Source organism: Vicugna pacos, chromosome 2 (assembly GCF_048564905.1).
Source record: "Vicugna pacos chromosome 2, VicPac4, whole genome shotgun sequence".
In the NCBI taxonomy this organism is placed as follows: domain Eukaryota; kingdom Metazoa; phylum Chordata; class Mammalia; order Artiodactyla; family Camelidae; genus Vicugna; species Vicugna pacos.
Genome location: NC_132988.1, coordinates 50,285,078 through 50,303,920, shown reverse-complemented (window position 1 = coordinate 50,303,920; position 18,843 = coordinate 50,285,078). Strand labels below are relative to the sequence as shown.

General features: G+C 35.2%; 1 protein-coding gene across 8 annotated transcripts in view; it reads left to right on the top strand.

Moving 5' to 3' along the window:
• The first annotated feature begins 9,455 nt into the window (after positions 1–9,455).
• The window catches only part of BANK1 (B cell scaffold protein with ankyrin repeats 1), a 551,109-nt gene continuing 541,721 nt past the window's right edge, over positions 9,456–18,843 (top strand). For 4 of the 8 annotated variants that reach the window (XM_072939893.1, XM_072939864.1, XM_072939832.1 and 1 more), the window contains exons 1-2: positions 12,854–13,032; positions 17,812–17,893. The gene's annotated coding sequence lies outside the window, so the exon portion shown is untranslated. Of the gene's footprint in view, positions 9,525–12,853; positions 13,033–14,395; positions 14,459–17,811; positions 17,894–18,843 lie in introns of those variants that run through there. The other 4 variants (XM_072939842.1, XM_072939857.1, XM_072939884.1 and 1 more) reach the window with 4 other exon arrangements.

Below are 18,843 nucleotides of genomic sequence, written 5' to 3'. Positions count from 1 at the left end.
TCCCTTTATGGATAGACTATTGTGAAAATATTCCTAAGACAGGAAATACACTGGCTTAGCTCAGAACTGAGAACTCTACTAAGTGTTTGTAGCTAGGTCTTCTGTCCAACCTTGGAAGGCTTTGGCTATATGCTGAATGTTTTATCTGTTCGGCAGCCTCATTTCAAATATCCTCCCTATGATTTTGCATGAATCATGGGTGCACAGTTCTATGGAATAAGACTGGGTACATAATGATATCTTCCCCTGTAAGATTCCTTTCTTTGGAGTTTTTCAGCTACAGACTCTGCCTGGGAGGAATCCTGGATAGAATCCAATGGAGGTCCCTTACCCTCAGGCATCTGGCTGAACGTGAGATAACCCAGAGACTAAGGTGGTAAAATACATAGCCCTGGGGATATAGGAAGGCTTTCCAGAGGTTACTCAGGTAGGAACATTTCCAGAGGTCCATTTTCTGGATCCTCAAAGTTCATCCTTAGTCTTTCTTAAAATTGATCTGTCAAGGCATCTCCTGGGACCTGCCACTTCTTTCCCATCTCTCTTCACAGACCCTTTTGCCTTCTCTTCACTCATCTGAAATCAGTATGGTGTGTTATCCCAAGGCACTTCCAGGATGCCAAACAAAGAAACAGTTTGAGAAGTGATGCTGGGCATCACAAGATGATGAAGCTATAAAGGCAGCAGTCAGAATATTGGAGAGGAAAGTGCCCTTCCTACCTAAGAGAAAGCTAGGCTCCTGTGCCTTTGTCTATCTCCCCCAAACCATGTATTACTTACATATCTTAGAATTCAGAAGTGAAGTGATAGTGGAGATGTATATTTGTATGTTTACTGTGACTGAAAAAAAGTCAGCTTTTTTGACAGAGAAGCCTAATTTAGATTACTGGTTTCACAATTAAGAACTGGCTTTGCCAATTAAGTTCTTCAGCAGATATTTTTCCTCTCAATTAAGTAAGTTTAATTTGATGCTCTAATAGTTTGATGAAAAATACTTTACATACAAATGCAATATACAATTTGCTATAACTTATAATCATGTTTAACTATTAAGCCTTCAATATAAAACTTTAGGTAACAACTAAAAATATAATTAGAAAATTTTAGGAGATACTCAAGCAAAACATTGAATACCTCTAGATTAGCAAAATATATTCACCCAGACTAAACTACTATGACCAAGGCCAGCTGACCAAATCCATCTTTTCTTTTCATATTCTTAAACACCTGATGACTTTAAGACCACAACACTTTGATTAGCTAAGGGACCAAGGATTAAAATATTTACTAATTTTTTGTTTCGAAATGTGAGAGAGAAGTGAGAACACAAGTATACTAGGTCTGAAAGGTGGTCATTTTTAATACTCAAGGAAAAAGGCAGAAAAATAATGAACTTTACTTGTTTCATAATTCTGCATAATATTCATATTGAACTTTTATAGCACTCTACAGTTAAAATATTTCCTATGCATTTCATTTTATTCTTATACTATTTTAGTGGATGTTTTCATTTTAAGTGATCTAAAAGCAAAACCTGAGATGGAGATTCTTTTCCAATGATTAATTGGAAAAGCACCCTCAGGAGAAGGGAGCTCACGGGAAACAGGACAGGATAGGAAATAAAAACTAAGTAAGAAGGAAGTTTCATCTGAGCTTCCTGTCATGAACTTCAGTCTATTCCCACTGAAAAGCTTTGAGCACCAGCTGCACCACAGAGTTGGAGCCCCTTGACACAAGGGGTTGACCTTTTGTACCTGTCAGGCATTGGTCAAGATCTCTGGACAGGTGGAAGTTCCTGTTTGACCACTACTCTGGGGGCCATTTTTCTAGTCAATACTCACAGCAGATGGGGGATAGGTTCTCTGGATGGTCAAGAGGATCTGGGAGAGCACCAACAACATCTCCAGTTTTCTATTTGAGAAATAAGGAAACCAAGGCTCAGAACAATGAAGTATCTCACCCCAGGGCTCTACAGGTAGTAAATGATGGAGTAGTGGTATAAGTTCTTGTCTCTTGACCTTAAAGTCAAACAGTGGAGTTCAGACTGTTCCCATGTCACACTGTTTGATGACCAGTGTATACAATCCCGTGGAGCTAAACAGTCAGTTATGAAATCAGACTCGACATTTACTAGCTATGTCCTTGGATATTATAGCCTTTAGATATATGATCATAGGCAGGTTATTTAACATTTCTGAGTCTTAACCTGAAAAAGGTGAACAATAGCTACCATGGTATTCTAATGATTGTTTAAAAAATATATAAAGCAACTATCATCGTGCCTTACATGGTGTATATGCTGCAGAATATCCATTTCCCTTCCTTTCCTTTTCTGTCTATGAATAGACACAATAAAGTAATGCAGAAAATATACTGGATAACATACAAATGATATATTGGATAACACACAAATATACACACGCCCTAAGAGGGAACCGTGTCAAACTGATTAGATTTTCTAGAAAGTCCTTCCACTCCAAGTTACTACCACAAAAGCTTTAAACTTGACTACAGCAATTTGATCATTTTCCTCCTCTGTTTGAATCTGTATAATTTTTTTTAAAAGCTAATGACATACAACATACTAACAGAAAAAGTGAAAAAGTCTTAAATGTATAGTTTAATGAATTAATGCAAAGTAAACACACTTGTGTAATCATGACAGACACAAGAAATGTAACATTACCAGTAGCCCGGAATCACCCATTCTGCATCTTGAACCCCTTCCTGATGATTAAGCCCTTTCTTCTCCCTAAAGGTAGCCAATCTTAGAGTTTATAATACCATAGATAAGTTGGGGCGTTTTTTGCCAGTTTGAGGTTTATGAAAGTGGAATCAAATAATATTAACATGATGTATCTGCCTTCTTTCACTCAACTCGCCTGTTTTGTGTGTGTAACTATTTTTAAAATTTTCATTGCTGAATATTATTACTATGTATGTATATTTATTTAAATATTTTATTGTTGATGAACATTTTGGTTATTTCTAGTTTTGGACTTTTACCAATAATACTGCAGTGAATACTATTGAACTTTCCATTTGTGCATATGTGTTCATTTCTTTTGGATATAATACATAGGAGTTATAGTGCAAGATTATGAAGTATGCTTATGATCATCTTGAGTAAATACTGGTAAACAGTTTTCCAAAGTGCTGTAACAATTTACACTCCACTCCCCAGAAATTTATAGTAGCTCTTGTTGTTCCATACTGTTACCAATACTTGTTTTTCTCTGTTTTGTTTTTGTTTTTACCATTCTGGTGGCATACCACTACACACCTACCAAATTTATGTCTTTATCTTCCATTTCCCTGATATGTAATGATATAGAGCACATTTTCATAGATTTTTTTGCCTATTTTGATACTCTTTTTTTGTGAGTGAGTTTTCAAGTCTATTGCCATATAGACTTGTCTTTTTCTCAATGATCTTTAGAACTTCTCTCTATATCTTGGATACCAGCCTGTTTTTTGGTTGTTATCTTCTCTCCCTCTGTAACTTGCCTTTTTTGCTGTCTTAATGGCACCATTTGATAAAGCACATTTCATGTTTTCAGAAATCTTTGCCACTTTCACAGTTATAAAGATATTCTCTTTGTTACCTTCTAGATTTTTTTACATTTCACATTTTGTTCTATACTCCTTCTGGAACTGGCAGTGATAAGCTTTATTTTTTCCATATGGATATCCAATTAACATAACACTATTTATTGAAAAGACTGCCCTTTTCCACTGTTCTGAAGCACCACATTAGACATAAATCAAGTATACATATATATACAGATCCGTTTCTGAACACTGTATTCTGATCCATTAGTCTATTCATCTATTCTTGCACCCAATACTGTGCTTTATTGTTTTAGTTCTTTAGACATTGAGTTAGAAATTCAAAATTATTTTGACATTGAATAAAACAGATTGTCCCAACTTGTTCTTCTTTGAGGTTGCCTTCGTTAATAGCATTTCAGTACATATTTCTACCAAAAGTCCACTGGGATTTTAATTAGGATTGCATTTGATTTTTAGATTGATTTTTGTTAAAATCTTTATAATACTGAGTCCTTCAATCCATGAACATGGTATATTTCTCCATTTATTTAGGCCTTTAATTTCTGTCAGTATTGCTTAAAATTTGGGGGGAAGAGAATTTGTGTATATTTCCTTAGATTTTTAAAAACTAGATGTTAGAAAATGTTTTGATAACCATATATACTTTTAAGGAAGAATTAACTGACTTGGAATTTGATTCTGGATTTTCTGTGAAAGACAAAGTTTTCCAGCTGAACTTATTTGCATACAGGCATAAGGTAATTCTTATGTGAAAGTACCAATTTCCTGGGATGTATTATTTTAATTTTCTATAGTAATAATTTTGATGAATTACGATTTAGTATTAATTCAATACTATGAAAGATTTCCAGAAAAATGGCCATATGAAGATCATCTCATGTATTGTCTACCATACTCAATGTATTTTAAGTCAGAATTTATTTATGTAACAAACTGTGTCTAGAATTTAGTGCAAGGAAAATTTTCATTTTTGTAATTAAATGATGTACCCCCTAAACTAGTCAGGAAATAGGTAGCAAACTGTATTTGACTACTTTAAACGAAGTTTAGTAAGGAAACTCTTTACAATGGTATAGGCAGTGTATGTGTTCTAGTGTGAGGACACCAACAGCAAAGTGCTATTACCACTCCTCCACCTAAAACGACAAGAAGAGGGATTAATTACAAACCCCGAGAAAGTGGGCTCCCCAAAGGTCCTATGACCTGCAGAGAAGGCACATGACCACTTCATTTAAACCCAGAGGCAAGGAGTTCTTCTTGCTCATTTTCTCCTCCAGTGATCCCGTTGGCCTCACCCATCAAAAGCCAAATATCAAGAGAACACTTGATGCAGTTCATGTATTCCAACTTCCAGAAGATACAGCCCAAAGAAGAGAAGAGTATAGAACAGCTCCAGAGAGCCAAACAGAAGATATCAAGTTACTTTTATAAATTAAGAAAAACTTTGAAGCCTTGTCTTCTTTGGCTTCCAGGAAGCTAAACTATTAAACTATCAATTTCATTAATAACAGTACGTCTAGACCTTTAACATATAGCTTCCCCTTCTGCTGTATAGTGCATGCTGTTGATGTCCCACTAAGGATGCCTTCATTCATTTATATTCATCACCCACCTTCATTTATTTGTATCAATTACATATTTGTATCCACTATCAACTGGATTGTTGACTAATGGTAATTCACTATTGCCCCTTTTCCAGAGAATTGCTCTTCCCCAATAGGGAACTTCCTTCTTAGAGGGCTGACTCAACCTTCCATTTCCTCAAGAAGTTTGCCAATGACAAACTGATAAAGCAGTACAGTGGCTGGTCCAGTTGCTATAATGTGGGAGTAAATCTGTGGTGCAATCTGTGCTTTGAAAATTTCCCAAGGGATCAGACTGAAGCTAGAGTCTAACTAGGACTACATGTTTGGTTAGTTTGTTCCACTACCTTATCCTGTTTCCCCTCCTCTCCTCTCCTGAGAGCACGTCCTCAATAAATCACTGGAATAAGAATCCCTGTCTTAGACTCTACCTCTAAGATATCTGACCTAAGACATTCTGTACTCTGATACATATGTGTACCATATTATATGCTTATGAGGGCTTTGTGGTACCTTTGATGCTTTATTTAAAAATAGCTGGCATTTATTAAGCACTGAAAAATATACTGGCACTTTAATAAGTGCTTGCATGCATTTTACAGTTTTATCATCAGCAAACCAGAAAGGAACAGTCATAATTCTTACCCTATAAATGAGGATATACTTAAAAGTTAAGGAATATCCTGAGGACACACAGATATTAAATGGCAAAGCTGATATTCAAAACTAATCTGTTCAACTCCAAAAACCAAGCTCCTATCTACTAAAATATATTGTCCACTTACTGAATTTTCTAAAAATCTATTTTTATTGAGAACTCACTAATCATTTTACCTGAATTATATTATTAACCTCTCATAATATTCTATAAGGTGGATACTAAAATTATTCTCACTTACAAAAGAGGGAAACTGAGAAATAGGCAATATATAAAATATACACAACCTGGAAGTAAAGTTCCCTATCTCCAAATGAGGGCTTCTTTCCTCAGCACCTCACCTAGAGGCATGAGGCTGGCCTTGATCACCATATCACGTAAGTATAGTCTTTTCCCCAATGATTGTAATTGTATGCCTCTCCCACTAAATACTCAAAGGGCAAGTATTTATTTCTGTATTTTTAGCACCTCCTACCATGCTGGGCACATAGTAGATGTTCATTAATTTCACATAAATGAATACCTGAAAGAATGAATAGGTTGAGAGAATTCACTTTTGTCTTAGTTCAGGATGCTACAACAGAATACTGGGTGACTGGGTGACTTAAATAACAAACATTGATTTCTCACAATTGTGGAGGCTGGGAAGTCCAACTTCAAGGTGCTAGCAATCCAGTGTCTGGTGAGGGCTCAATTTCTGGTTTGAAAATGGTAGTCTTATCGTATCGTCACATGACAGAGAGCAAAGAGAGGGAGCAGGTTCTACTATGTCATATTATAAAGGCACTCATCCACTTCATGAGGATTCTACCCTCATGATCTAATTATTTCCCAGAGGCCTCACTTCCTAATGTTACCACATTGGGGCTTAGGATTTCAACAGTTGAATTTTGGTGGACATAAACATTTAGTCCATGACAACTCTTTTTAAAATTATATTAGAATCTATTGTTGACTTCCTGTTGCTCATTGAATTTGGCAGGAGAAACTCTTCTCAGCTTTTCATTTTTCTATCCTGAGAAAACTTCTCTAAACTATGAATTCACACATTACTATTTGATACTACAGGTGCATGCTGAAAAAAAAATCATTGACTATTAGGACTGGATTAGAATCATAAAAATTTTTTCATCTAAACTCTTATTTTATAAGTGAGATGTGGAGAAGCTGAATTCCCCGAGTCACCAAAGCAGCTGGTCAGCAAGCCAGCCAGGGCCTTGTCCAGTGCTATTTCTATTGGCCCAGGTTGCCTCACATAAACAGTGAGATGTATATTTACACATTTATATGCATATATATTTATACTTAAACCTTCATCATCTGTGATGGCCATTTTTAGCCTATAACACTTAAGAACAATAATAAGAACTAGCAATTATTGAGTCTTAGTCTATGTCCAGCATTGTGTTGGAAGTTCTACATACCTAATCTCATTCAGTCGTCCAAACAGCCTTAGGAGAGGTGGATTGTTGTATTCTCCTGTTAGAGATAAAGAAATTGAGGCACAATGAAGTTAAGAAGTTTACCCAAGTGATGTTTTCTTTTAATTGAATATAGTTGATTTACAGTATTATGTTAGTTTCAGGTGTACAGCATAGTGATTCAGTGATTTTGGTATTTTATACTCCATTATAGGTTATTACAAGATAATGGCTATAATTCCCTGTGCTATACGTATATCCCTGTTGCTTATCTTTACCTAAATGGTGGTTTTGAATCACAGTTTTGACTCCAGAGCCTTCCACTTTTTAATACTAAGGAGATTTGCTCCAACTTTTGCCATCCATGAAACTTCTGATAGAAGATAAGCATTTCTATTTCTTAGCAGAAGACTCATTAAAAAAAATTTCAGGTTCAGCTTTCTTCTCTCACTGAAAACCACAAATGGCATAATACACTTTGAGACAGTTCTCCTATCAGCAAAGAAAAGGAACAAATATTACATATAGAAACAAAAATCACTGAAATTTAGCCACTTAGTAACAAGAAAATCATATTTTTAGTATAGTACAGTTTTTACTTTTTTTAATCAAAGAAATTTTACTTATTTTGTAACTCTGGCTTAGTTCTTTTTCTAATGTAAGCACTTTTTAAACTTTAAAATAAAGTAGAATTATTTTTATTGATTAATAATTCAAAGAAAGAGAATGTAAGAAAATAAAGAAATTGTTTCAATGAAAATGATCATCAATATACATGCTTACTATTGTTGAAATATTATAAATGTGAAGGGTTAAAAAAATGCTTAATATAAAAAAGTCTTCTCAAGTAAATTTGTAAATTGCATACTTTATTTACAAATTGTTGCCCTGATTAGGAATCACACAGTATTACCAACTACATTTCCTGAAGGGAGAGGCAAAAGTGTATGTCTATTTGCCAAAAGTCATCAAGCCATTCTCATTATAGATTTAGATGTAAAAATGAAATTAGTATGTGAATTTGTCTTTAATCCACATTTTTCTCTAAGAAAATAATACCATTTTTCTTCAGCTAAAATCTAAGCAGAATATAAACAATTAAATGTATTATTTGGCTGCTATGAAGCAACTCTTCTGAAAACCAGCACTGAATCTCAATTTTATTTACAAACTGTATTGAAGGAAATGGAAACAGTCCAGGCTGTTTTAAACATATTTTAGTATAATAGCGAGATCAACAGTGGTGCCCCCATCCTTCGGAAATCTGAATACACGCAGCCAGTTTTCTACTTGTAGGTCTAGTAGCAGCAGTTTAAAGCTCTCTCTAAAGTTTGTGTGTTTCCCTGCTATGTTTCCTCAAACTTTCTGTGCCTCTGAGATCTTCTCCGTGTGTGCTATTCTAGTTCTCTGTCATGTCAGACCCTGATGTGAATACCCCCTCTTTCACTCTTTCCTCAAAATTTCAGTCTCAGTCAGCATTTTGTGATTCTGTGAACTTCCTGAGTATTTGAGGGGTTCCAAGGGAGGACCATTTCACACAATCCACAACATTCTACCATTTTGCTTATGCCTTTTCTCACTTCCAAAGCCTAGACGCCTCCATTTGTTTCTCCATCTGTGTCATGGGCCCCTTTCTCCAATGTGTTCTCCCAACTGGAGCAGCCCTACCAGGTTGTTCTGCCCTCCAAGTCACCACCTCAGAATTCCAGTGAGCAAATATTCTCAACTTTTTAACAAAGGATATAAATCCTCTAAATTCTTTTAAGTAAATACCCCTTTTATTTTTATTTAAATCAATTCCCCCCAAAAGACACTACCTCAGTAGAGAAAAATATATCAAAGTTACCAAAGTTATTTAATAGTATAAAATCACAGAGGTAGTAATATCGAATAAAAAAAACAGAGCTCAGCATTAACTATGCCTTAAAAATATCTAACAATTATGGTTAATTTTGTATAAAGACAGAGAAAAAAATCTAAATAAACAAGAAAAATAATTAAGGTTTGGAAGATACTCTGGCCTGTGGAGTGAGTAAGTAAGAATAACTGACTATTTTCATGTGCAGGCGGGATGAAATACAGTTGGTAAGATGAAGTTTCTTTTTTCATTGATTAAGAAATAAATTTGGAGAGACAAAAAAGCATTGGGAGAATAAAACAAGCATTTATGCAGTCAACACCAAGCACAAGAAACAAATCATTACAACTACAATTGAAGCCTCCTGTGAACTCTCACTTATTGCATTCTTCTGAATTTGGTCTCCTCTTCACAATGTTTTATATTTCTGCTACGTAAGTATGAATTCCATAAATATACATACTAGCATTATTTTGCATATTTAAAAAAGTATAGAGATGCAATTACACTCTATATATTCTTTAGCAGCTTGTTTTTTCAATATTATTTTTTAAGATTTATTCATGTTTGTACATTTAGTTTTAATTTTTTCATTTTTAACTACTGAAAAGTCTTTTTTGTCTTATGAACAAATAGGTGTTTATCTAGAATTCCACTAATAGACATTTAATTTTCTTTTTCTTTTTTCTCTTCTGTTAAAACCAATGCCACTGTGAGCATTTTGGTAAGCTTCTCTTTGTGTCCACGTTTGAATAGTGTGTATCTAGTAGAGAATGACTCATGAAAAGGTATGCACAACTTCAATTACACTTGATATTCAAAATTGCTTGTTAATGTGGCTGACCCAATTTGTACTCTGCCAGGAGTATATGATTTTCATTAACACTTTCAATTTTACCCTATCAGATTCATGTGAAAGAGAATCTCATTGTGTTTTCAAGTTCCATTTCTCTGAGTAAATATGAAGTTTAGCATCTTCTAGTCTGTTTACTGTCTACTTGGTTTTCTTGTGGGTAAATTTTTTGTCATATCTCTGGCAGTTTTGTACCACGCCAACTTGGCTAGGTTAGACCTATATTTCCTAAAGTCCATTTCTCTGTATGGTTCCAGTTAGAGTTGGCCAAAGAGAAATTAGTATGAGATTTAGAAGGTAGAAGTCAAGCAGCTGGCATTTTGCATTGAGGTTTCTTACAATTAGATATGGTAAGAAATAGATGCAGAAATGTCTGTGGTTCCTCCCTTTCCTTTCTTTCCCCCAGTATATTTAGCTCCTAGCTCCTCTTCATGATGGCTAGCCCTGATGACCAGTCCTGATTCTAAACTCTGCACCAGATCCAGAAGCAATGGCTTTTCACCAGCATTTCTTTGTGTTCCCACTCCAGAAATGGAGGCACCTGGCTTCAGGAGAACTAGTTAGTGACTTGTCTTTGATTCTCCAATTTCTTCCTTTGGATCTTTGTTCCCCAGCTTCTCCTACAGTACTGTAAGTCCTTATTACTGTAGTACAACAGAACTATAAAACAAAACCGTAGAAACTGGAAGCAATCAGAAAGTCACGAGAACCTAAGAGGCTAAGATACAAGAGAGAAGAGAGGGACTGAAATGAGCTCAACATCTGGCAAAGCTTTTTGCCAAATATTAAGCATCTATCCAGATTCCAAGAAGATGAGTACAATAGAAGCAGAGTGGAGGGTAAAGCAGGTGGGAGGAGACCAAGAGGCCAAGAAACTAAGCAAAGCTTTAAGCAGTCTCAGTGCTGAGGTGGAGAGAGAGGGAGGGAGGAAAAATAAGTTTTTCAAGGAGTTTTTCTAGGAGAAGGGGCTCTGGTAGAAACTGTGGCTTTTAATTGGAGGACTGAATGGGTACACTTTATGAGTGCCTGCTAACAATAATAGAACAGAATTTACAAAACTGAAGTTCAGCTTCAATTTAATTTAAACCTAGACTGTATAAAGATACTCTGCCCCACATTTCTTAACTGATAGAAGCAAAAGTAAATCCTTTATAAAGATAGCATCATTCTGGTCCTTAAATTATTTCTAGAAATTTTCATTAAAAAATCCTGCATTCAATAAACGTACTGTATAGTCAACTAAAATACTGCACAAAAATAAAATTTATACTAAGAAATAAATTCTCATGAGCAGAAACCAACAGATTAAAAAAAGAACAGTAGAAATAAACACACAGGAAATACATATAGCTTTGGAGTTTTTATACAATGGCTTCAAATTTACTGAAATTAAGCTATTTAGGAACAAGGAAGAGAAGATGAAGAATTTTACCATAAAGTTAATAGAAGAACTCTAAGAAAAATTTAGGACTAAAATATGCAATAATTAAAATTGAGGACTCAGTAGATTGTTTAAAGCTGGTTAGCATGGATAAAAGGAAGATTGGCAAAGTGAAGCACAAAGAGAAAAAAATATGGAAAAACACAGGTAAGAGACATATGGAGACAGTGAAAAGCTATAACATATATGCAATTGATGCTCTGGAAGGAGAAGAGAGAAAATTGGGAAAGAATCAATATTTGAAGAGATACAGGCTGAAATTTTTGCGAAGTTGATGAAACATCTCTAGCTACATACTTAAGAATCACAAGAGAGAGAGCAGGATAAATATAAAGAATATCACATGTGGAAGCACCAGTAAACTTCCTGATAATCAAAGGAAGAAAAAAATCTTAAAATCAGCCAATAAAAATACCAGAAGATATTTTAAAGTGTAATTTAACAAGCTGAGTTCAAAATTCACACAGAAATGCAATAGGTTAAAAATAGCCAAGATTTTTGAAGGGGAAAATCTCTTGAGGATTTTGAGTGTAGAAAAACATTTTAAAAACAGGACACAAAAAACGTTGATAAGTAGCATTACATTAAAATGATGTTCATGAATAGATAGCTTTAAGCTAGTGACACAAAGAGTGGGAGAAAATATTTGCTGACAGATACGATTGGTAAGAAAAATAAAGACGAATAGAATACCTAATGAGAGATGTTAACAGGCACTTTAAAAATTTAGAAAAACCAAGTGGCCATTGTACATACGATAATGTTCACCACATTAATTATCAGGGAAATTCAAATTGTCTATACTTACCAGAATGGTTTAAAATTATAAAGTATCATAAAGCCTTGTAATGGAGAGATGTGGAATAACTGGGTCTATTGTACATGGTTGAAAAAGGACTGGTATAAGGACTTTGGAAAAGAATTTAGCAGTATCCTTTGACCTTGAATGTACATATTCCTGAAGACCAGCAATTTCACATCAAGGTTCCTACCCCACAGAACGCATTAAACGACCTTTTCAAAAATACTGTTGACTACTTTATTCTGTATTAGCCAACAGAAATAACCCAAGTGTCTAGTAAACACAGAATGGTCAAAATCTGACATATTCATGCAACAAAATACTGCCTAGCAATGAACATGAACGGACCTTACCTGAAAAAGAAAATACCGACTTCCTGCTCGGGATGGTGGCACCCTGACAAGTACAGGGCGAGGTAAAACAACAGGACCTCATGGTTCCCTCGGCTGCGCAGCATAATTTGGCAGCCCCATACAGATTCCGAAATCAGCACGCCTGAGTGTTTGAAGAAGGCTCCTCACACGTCGAGCGCGGCGTGATGTCCGGGAGCGGCAGTGCGGCGGCTGGGCCGCGGCCGCCGAAGGACGCCCCAGAAGCTTCTCTGCCCCTGCGCGGCGCCACGCGGGCCCGCCCCTTCCGCTCAGCGGCCCGGCGGGCTGGCGGCCCGGCGGGCGATGCACAGGGAGCCCAGTTTGGAGGTCGCCTCTATGAGTAACGGTGGGCAATGTGAAAAGTACGATATTAAATTTAGAAAAAAAGGAAATATCTGTGGGAAGTCTTGCTGCCAGCACCTGAAATCCGGCGTCAAGTTGGAGCTGGCCCGAGACCGGCCCTGCTGAAACCGGGGTAAGACCTTGCTGAAGGGTGGGGTGGGGGTGCGGGAGTTTTGCTTCTGCCGAGCTTGGGGCAAGTGGGAAAGAGTGCTGCTTTTACCCCAACAACAGAAAACTCTAGGAAAACTACAGAATCGTAACTTTTCCTAAACCTATCGCAGAGCTGAGATTTTTCCGATAGTGAAGGAGCCTGAAGACCGGGGAATGACAGCTCCTTCTGGGAGAGCAGTGGGAGGTTCAGCTTTCTGATTTAGTTCTAGCTACTTCTTAGAGAGCATCAGGGCGTTCCCTTAGGCAGAAATCCATATAAATAAATGCTAATTTGTTCCAGGCAAGGGCCTTTCTTTCAAAGTTTGAGGTTTGTCCACATTTTTCTGTTTTTCATCTCTCCAAAAGATAGTTAATTTTTTTTTCCGGAACTTGTAATTGTTATAAGCAGAAGGGTTAGTCCAGTGCAAGCAGCTCTATCGCTGTTAGAAACTTGTGGTTACTTTTTTATCTTGATTTTTATCAAACAGCTTTGCTAAACTTTCTTGTAACTTTAGTAACTTTTAAATATATGTTTAACGTTTTAAAAATACAACGCATAATTCTTAGGAGATCAATTGTAGGTTCTCCTTTTTAATTTGTATGCCTTAGTTTTGAATTTTGTTTTTATATTACATTGGCTAGAACCTGGGGAAAAAATGTCAAAATATTCACTGAAGGCAGATGTTATTGTCTTGTTCCTGATTTAAAAAAAAAATTGTTAGTTTTCACTATTCAATATCTTGTAGGCTGCAAAATTTGATAGATACTGTTTAGTGAGTGATGAAAATTTCCTCCAATTCCTGGTTTGCTAAGAGTGTGTTTATTATCACATACAGTGTATTGAATTTTATTAAATGTTTGGTCTTCATCTATTGTGATATTTATATGGTTTTTCTTTTTAAAATTATTACCATAGAGAATTATTATATGGATGGATTATATGGATTATCTAATGCTAAAACGCACTTGTACTCTAGGGATAAATCCAGATTTGTCATGATATGTTCACAAATATATATGTGTTTGTGTGTATATAGTAATGTGTTATTTCTGGATTCAACTGGCTATTTTTAAAAGAATTTTTATATTTACATTGTAATGAGCTAAATTATGATTTTATTTTATTTTTGTCTAGCTTTGGTATCAGAGTTGATCAATCTCATAAAATTAATTGGGATTTTTCCCCCTTATTTTTATTATATGGAATAGAGTGCATAGAATAAAGATTTTCTTTTATGTAATTTTTGAAAGAACTCTGCTGTAAAATCATGTGACTAGTGTTTCATTGGTAGATTTTTAACTACTCTTTCAGTTACTTTAATTTTAATAAGTTTGTTCTCCTATAGGTCTATGTTTTCTTGAGACAACTCTGGTGATATACATTTTTTCCAGCAATTTATCCATTTTGTGTAAGTTTTCAATATATTGGCATAAAAATATATCATTACTTAATTTCCTATATGTATAGTTCCACCTGTTTTAAATATGTAAGACTTTTTAATTTGTGCTTTGCCTCTGGTTTTTTTGTTTTTTGTTTTTTTGCTTTATCTTGCCATGAACAATGGCTTTCCCTGTTCTTTTGTTCTCTCCTTCTATAATGCCTAAGTAAATATATGCTGGTCCTTCCATTTTATGTTTCATACACTTTTTCCTCTTTTCCACTTCCTATTTTTCCTTATGTGTTACATTCTGAGTAATTTCTTCAATAGATACTCCATTGAGTTCTTTCCAGTCTATTTTTTAAACTCATCCTTGCCTCTCCACTTTTAATCACCCATTACATTTTTCATTTCTCACTTTTCTATTTGTTTATTATTCCAAACTGCCTGGTCCTTTTGGTTGATACCTAATTTGTTTCCCTTATGTTTAATTTCTTTTTTTTTAATCTCTTCTTTAAATCTGATTATATGACATACCTGGTAAGTCTTTCATGTGAAGGTTTTAGGAGTGTATTTCTGCCATTTGTTTGTTTTTTGTTGACTTTGGCTCATTATGGATTTTTTTCCCCTCATGTTTTTATAGTTTTGAGCTGCGAAATCTGTTCAGCTGACTTTACTGGTAGACTCTTGGAAGGATGGCTTGATGTTTTCTCTTTACAGAACAGTTTTAAGTATACATCTGCCAGGCTTAGCCATTACGATTTCGGGAAATACTTTTTATATACTAATTTTCCGGACCATGAAAACTGTGAATTTAAATCCCTAAACTCATTAAGGCAGGCCTATGAAAACAGTGTTGCAGGGGAGGTGTTTTGGTTTGGTTTTTTTTGTTTTTTTTTTTTAACCCAGAGCCCAGGATAATACAAAGTTCCTTTGTCATATCCATTTTCAAGTAGAGAGGTTTTAATGAAGTTCACACTTTCATAGTGGATGATGTCCTTCAAGGGTTGTGGTTGTATGAGTCATCTTCATTCCAGCTTATCAACTCACAGGTGCCCAGGGCTTCATGTGGCCTCTAAAGGCCAAGCCTCTTGATTACTCAGCCTAGCAAAGCCTCCAGGGCTGCCAAACTGCCAGGGCCTGATTATCACTGGGTTTCAATTTCTCTTACTATAGGAGACAGTAGAGGTTTCCTTTAGTTACTTGTGAACTCAAACATTTATGTTAGAGAAGTTTATCCAGGACTTAACAGATTTGCCTCAAGAGGGCTTTTTTTCACCATCAATACACGAGATTTTTGAAAGAAAAAAAAAAGACCTCGAAATCCTTCAATACAAACCCATCATCTAGGTTTTTCAGTAGCTGATGATTACATCTGAGAAATATAAACTATTGCCCAGTTAAGAAAATGGCTTAATGCATTAATCTATAATACTGAACAAACTATTGTTTTCATCAGATAGTATTTTAAAATAACAAAATATAATTTATGAAGAAATTACACCATTGAAAATTACTAAAGACTTCAGACCTTTTATTTTTGTGGGTTATGGCTATCATTATTTACAATGTTATAAATCAAAACTAAGAACTTAAATTTTTTAATTAATTTATTTTAAAATAATCACAATACACCCATTACATTTTCACATAAATATTTTCATGAAAATTGTATTTTACAAAACAAAAAATAATGAGAAGAGAGTTATTGTTTTATATTTTTGTATATCTCTTTAGGGTCTAACTTCATAGAGAAGAGCTGGATTCTCATATGTTTCTATATTCAATGTGTTGCAATATTTGATTGAAATCTATGAAGAAAATCTAGTTTCACAGAGACATGTAGTTAGAAAAGGGAAGAGTGTTCTAATAACTTTTTCCAGATCATTATATTTTTTTTATTAAAATATACTTAATACAATGTGTTGATTTCTGGTGTACAGCATTATGTTTCAGTCATACATATAGATACGTATATTCCTTTTCGTATTCTTTTTCATTACAGGTTACTACACAATATTGAATATACTTCCCTGTCCTACACAGAAGAAACTTGTTGTTTATCTATTATATTCTTTTTTGTTTCAGTATCTATCTAGCCTGCTAAATTTAAAGGGGCATGGCCAAGCACTTGGCTACACACATGGAATAGTGTTGAGTGGGGGAATAGAGAGAAAATACAATAGTTCTGTGTCCTTGCAGTCCTACAGTTATAGACACAACAGGTGTTGCATATATTTCCAAAGCTCCTTCCTCACCTTGAATCTTCCTCTTGTCTGCCTTTCCCCAACTTTTCTCCAGCTGACTGTTTCCAAAACATTAGATAGCCAGGGTTAAAGAAAACCAGAGAAAGGAAAAAATGCAGTATGGTTAGGACACTGGTGATGGAAGAAATTAAGTATAGGAGAAATGACAGAGTGACAGAAAGAGGCCTAGCACATTGTAGTAGCACAGAAAATAAAGCACAGTGAGAAGACTGCAGAGAAGGAAGACCAGGAACAGGATAGGAGGCAAACAAGACAGGGGACAGGCAAAATTACCCAAAGGACGGGGGAGGACTGTGGCATCCAGAAAGAGAATTTTTTCTTTAATTTATTGGAAAGAGGGTTGCTTTTCCAGAACAGTAAGACCAGTAAGATAACAAAATAGTTAGCATGGTCTACCCAGCCTAATGTTTTGTTGGTAGTGAGGCCCTAGGAGTGGAGGTCATTCACGGCTGTCCTCACTCCAGAGATTAAGGAACCGCTGGTAAAAATCTCTCTCCCCCCATTTTTGCTTAGAAAGTAAGTAACTGTGACACTACCCATGGTGGTATCAAAAATCTTTCAGAATGTTTTCATTTTTTTTCTTAGCTTGTTCTAACTCTAAGGGTGCAATATTAACTTATTTCCCCGTTGTGAAAAATAACTTTTTTTTTATTTTATGTGTTTACTTATTTCTCATTTCAAATCCTTCCATCTGATACCAGTGTATCATTTTTGCAGGTTGAAAACTTTAATCTTTGAGGACCAATCTCATTAAACAGTTCTGCCATCCCTTCATGGTCTCAGATTCCTGTTGTTGGACTTCATTTCTGTGTCTTTGTTTATGATTTGGTGCAATATCCAGATCATTATCTTACTCTTTTATTTTCTTTTAAGAATACCAGCTTTTGAATTTTTTCCCTTGTTTGAAACAGTGAACCAGTGTCTAGAGAAGGGTAACTAATAATTACGTAGTCCTTTATCTGGGTTGTTGCTGGCTGTGAGTTTGCCATTCTGTGAGTAAAGTCTGGATTGTCCCTCCAGAAGCAACTTTCTTTCTGGATTTTGTTATATAGAAACTCATTTGCCATTATTACGCCTCTCATACCAAAAGAGATTTCTGTGGTTTATCTCTTTTAGCTTAGAATTTCACTGTGATCGAAAGTTTACACCGTTTATGGACCGGGAGATATGAGTATGGACTGCTTCCTCCTGATTATTTGTAAGTGTACAAAAGATGACTACAGAGATGAGTTACCAATCATTATCCTGTAATTCTTGTTCAAGTCTATTATAAAACTCTGGCTTTCATCACTTGATGGCTCAATGCTTTTCAATAGTGTTTGATATAGAAAACTGAAAATCTAAATAGGTTTTAAAACTACTAGATCTCATTTTTCTCAGATTATTCCAAATAAGCACCAGTTCTCTGAAATAAAACATGTTAACTTTTGTAAATACATATATATCCTTATATTTTTCAGTGTCCCTGTCCTTTATTTTAAATTCTCACAACCTCTGTGAAATGGAAGGAAGAACTAGTAATTGGTATTTCTCTGTATTCCCCCTGAAGCCCTGTTATAAATGATTATCATGTTGGAAAATCACCAGCTGTCTGTGTAAAAGCTTGAACATTCTGTGAAATATTCTACAATTGCACACCTTAAATTTTTCAATCTTGTATGTCAGTGACAAACTGACATATATTTGTTTTTATGTTTTCTTAGTGATTTGCTATAGGATAACCTATAGTTTTACTTTTATGCATTTTAAAAATTCCAAACTAGCAATTTCTAAAATAAATTGGGAGTGAGAAGCTCCCTAAACATTACCCTAGTCAAGACTCAGACAAATGGTTTATTATTCTCTAGTTGTTCTCTCTTTTCCAAACCCAGATTCTCCTTGGATACCATGAACCTTGAGTTGTTCTATGGATTTCTTAGCTAAATTTCCTTATTAAATTATTATTATTTAAGAAGCTCCTATACCAGATTCTTTAGAATGTATTTTGCCCCACCTTATTTGTAATTTTGAACATTCAGTTAAATATGGAAGAAAAAATTATCCTGTGAAACTACCATGTTAGAAGAAACAGTGATTTAGGTATCAGGGTCAGGGCAGGGATCTCAGAATCCATCCCCACTTCCCCACCCTATGTGTGCTGGCTCTCAT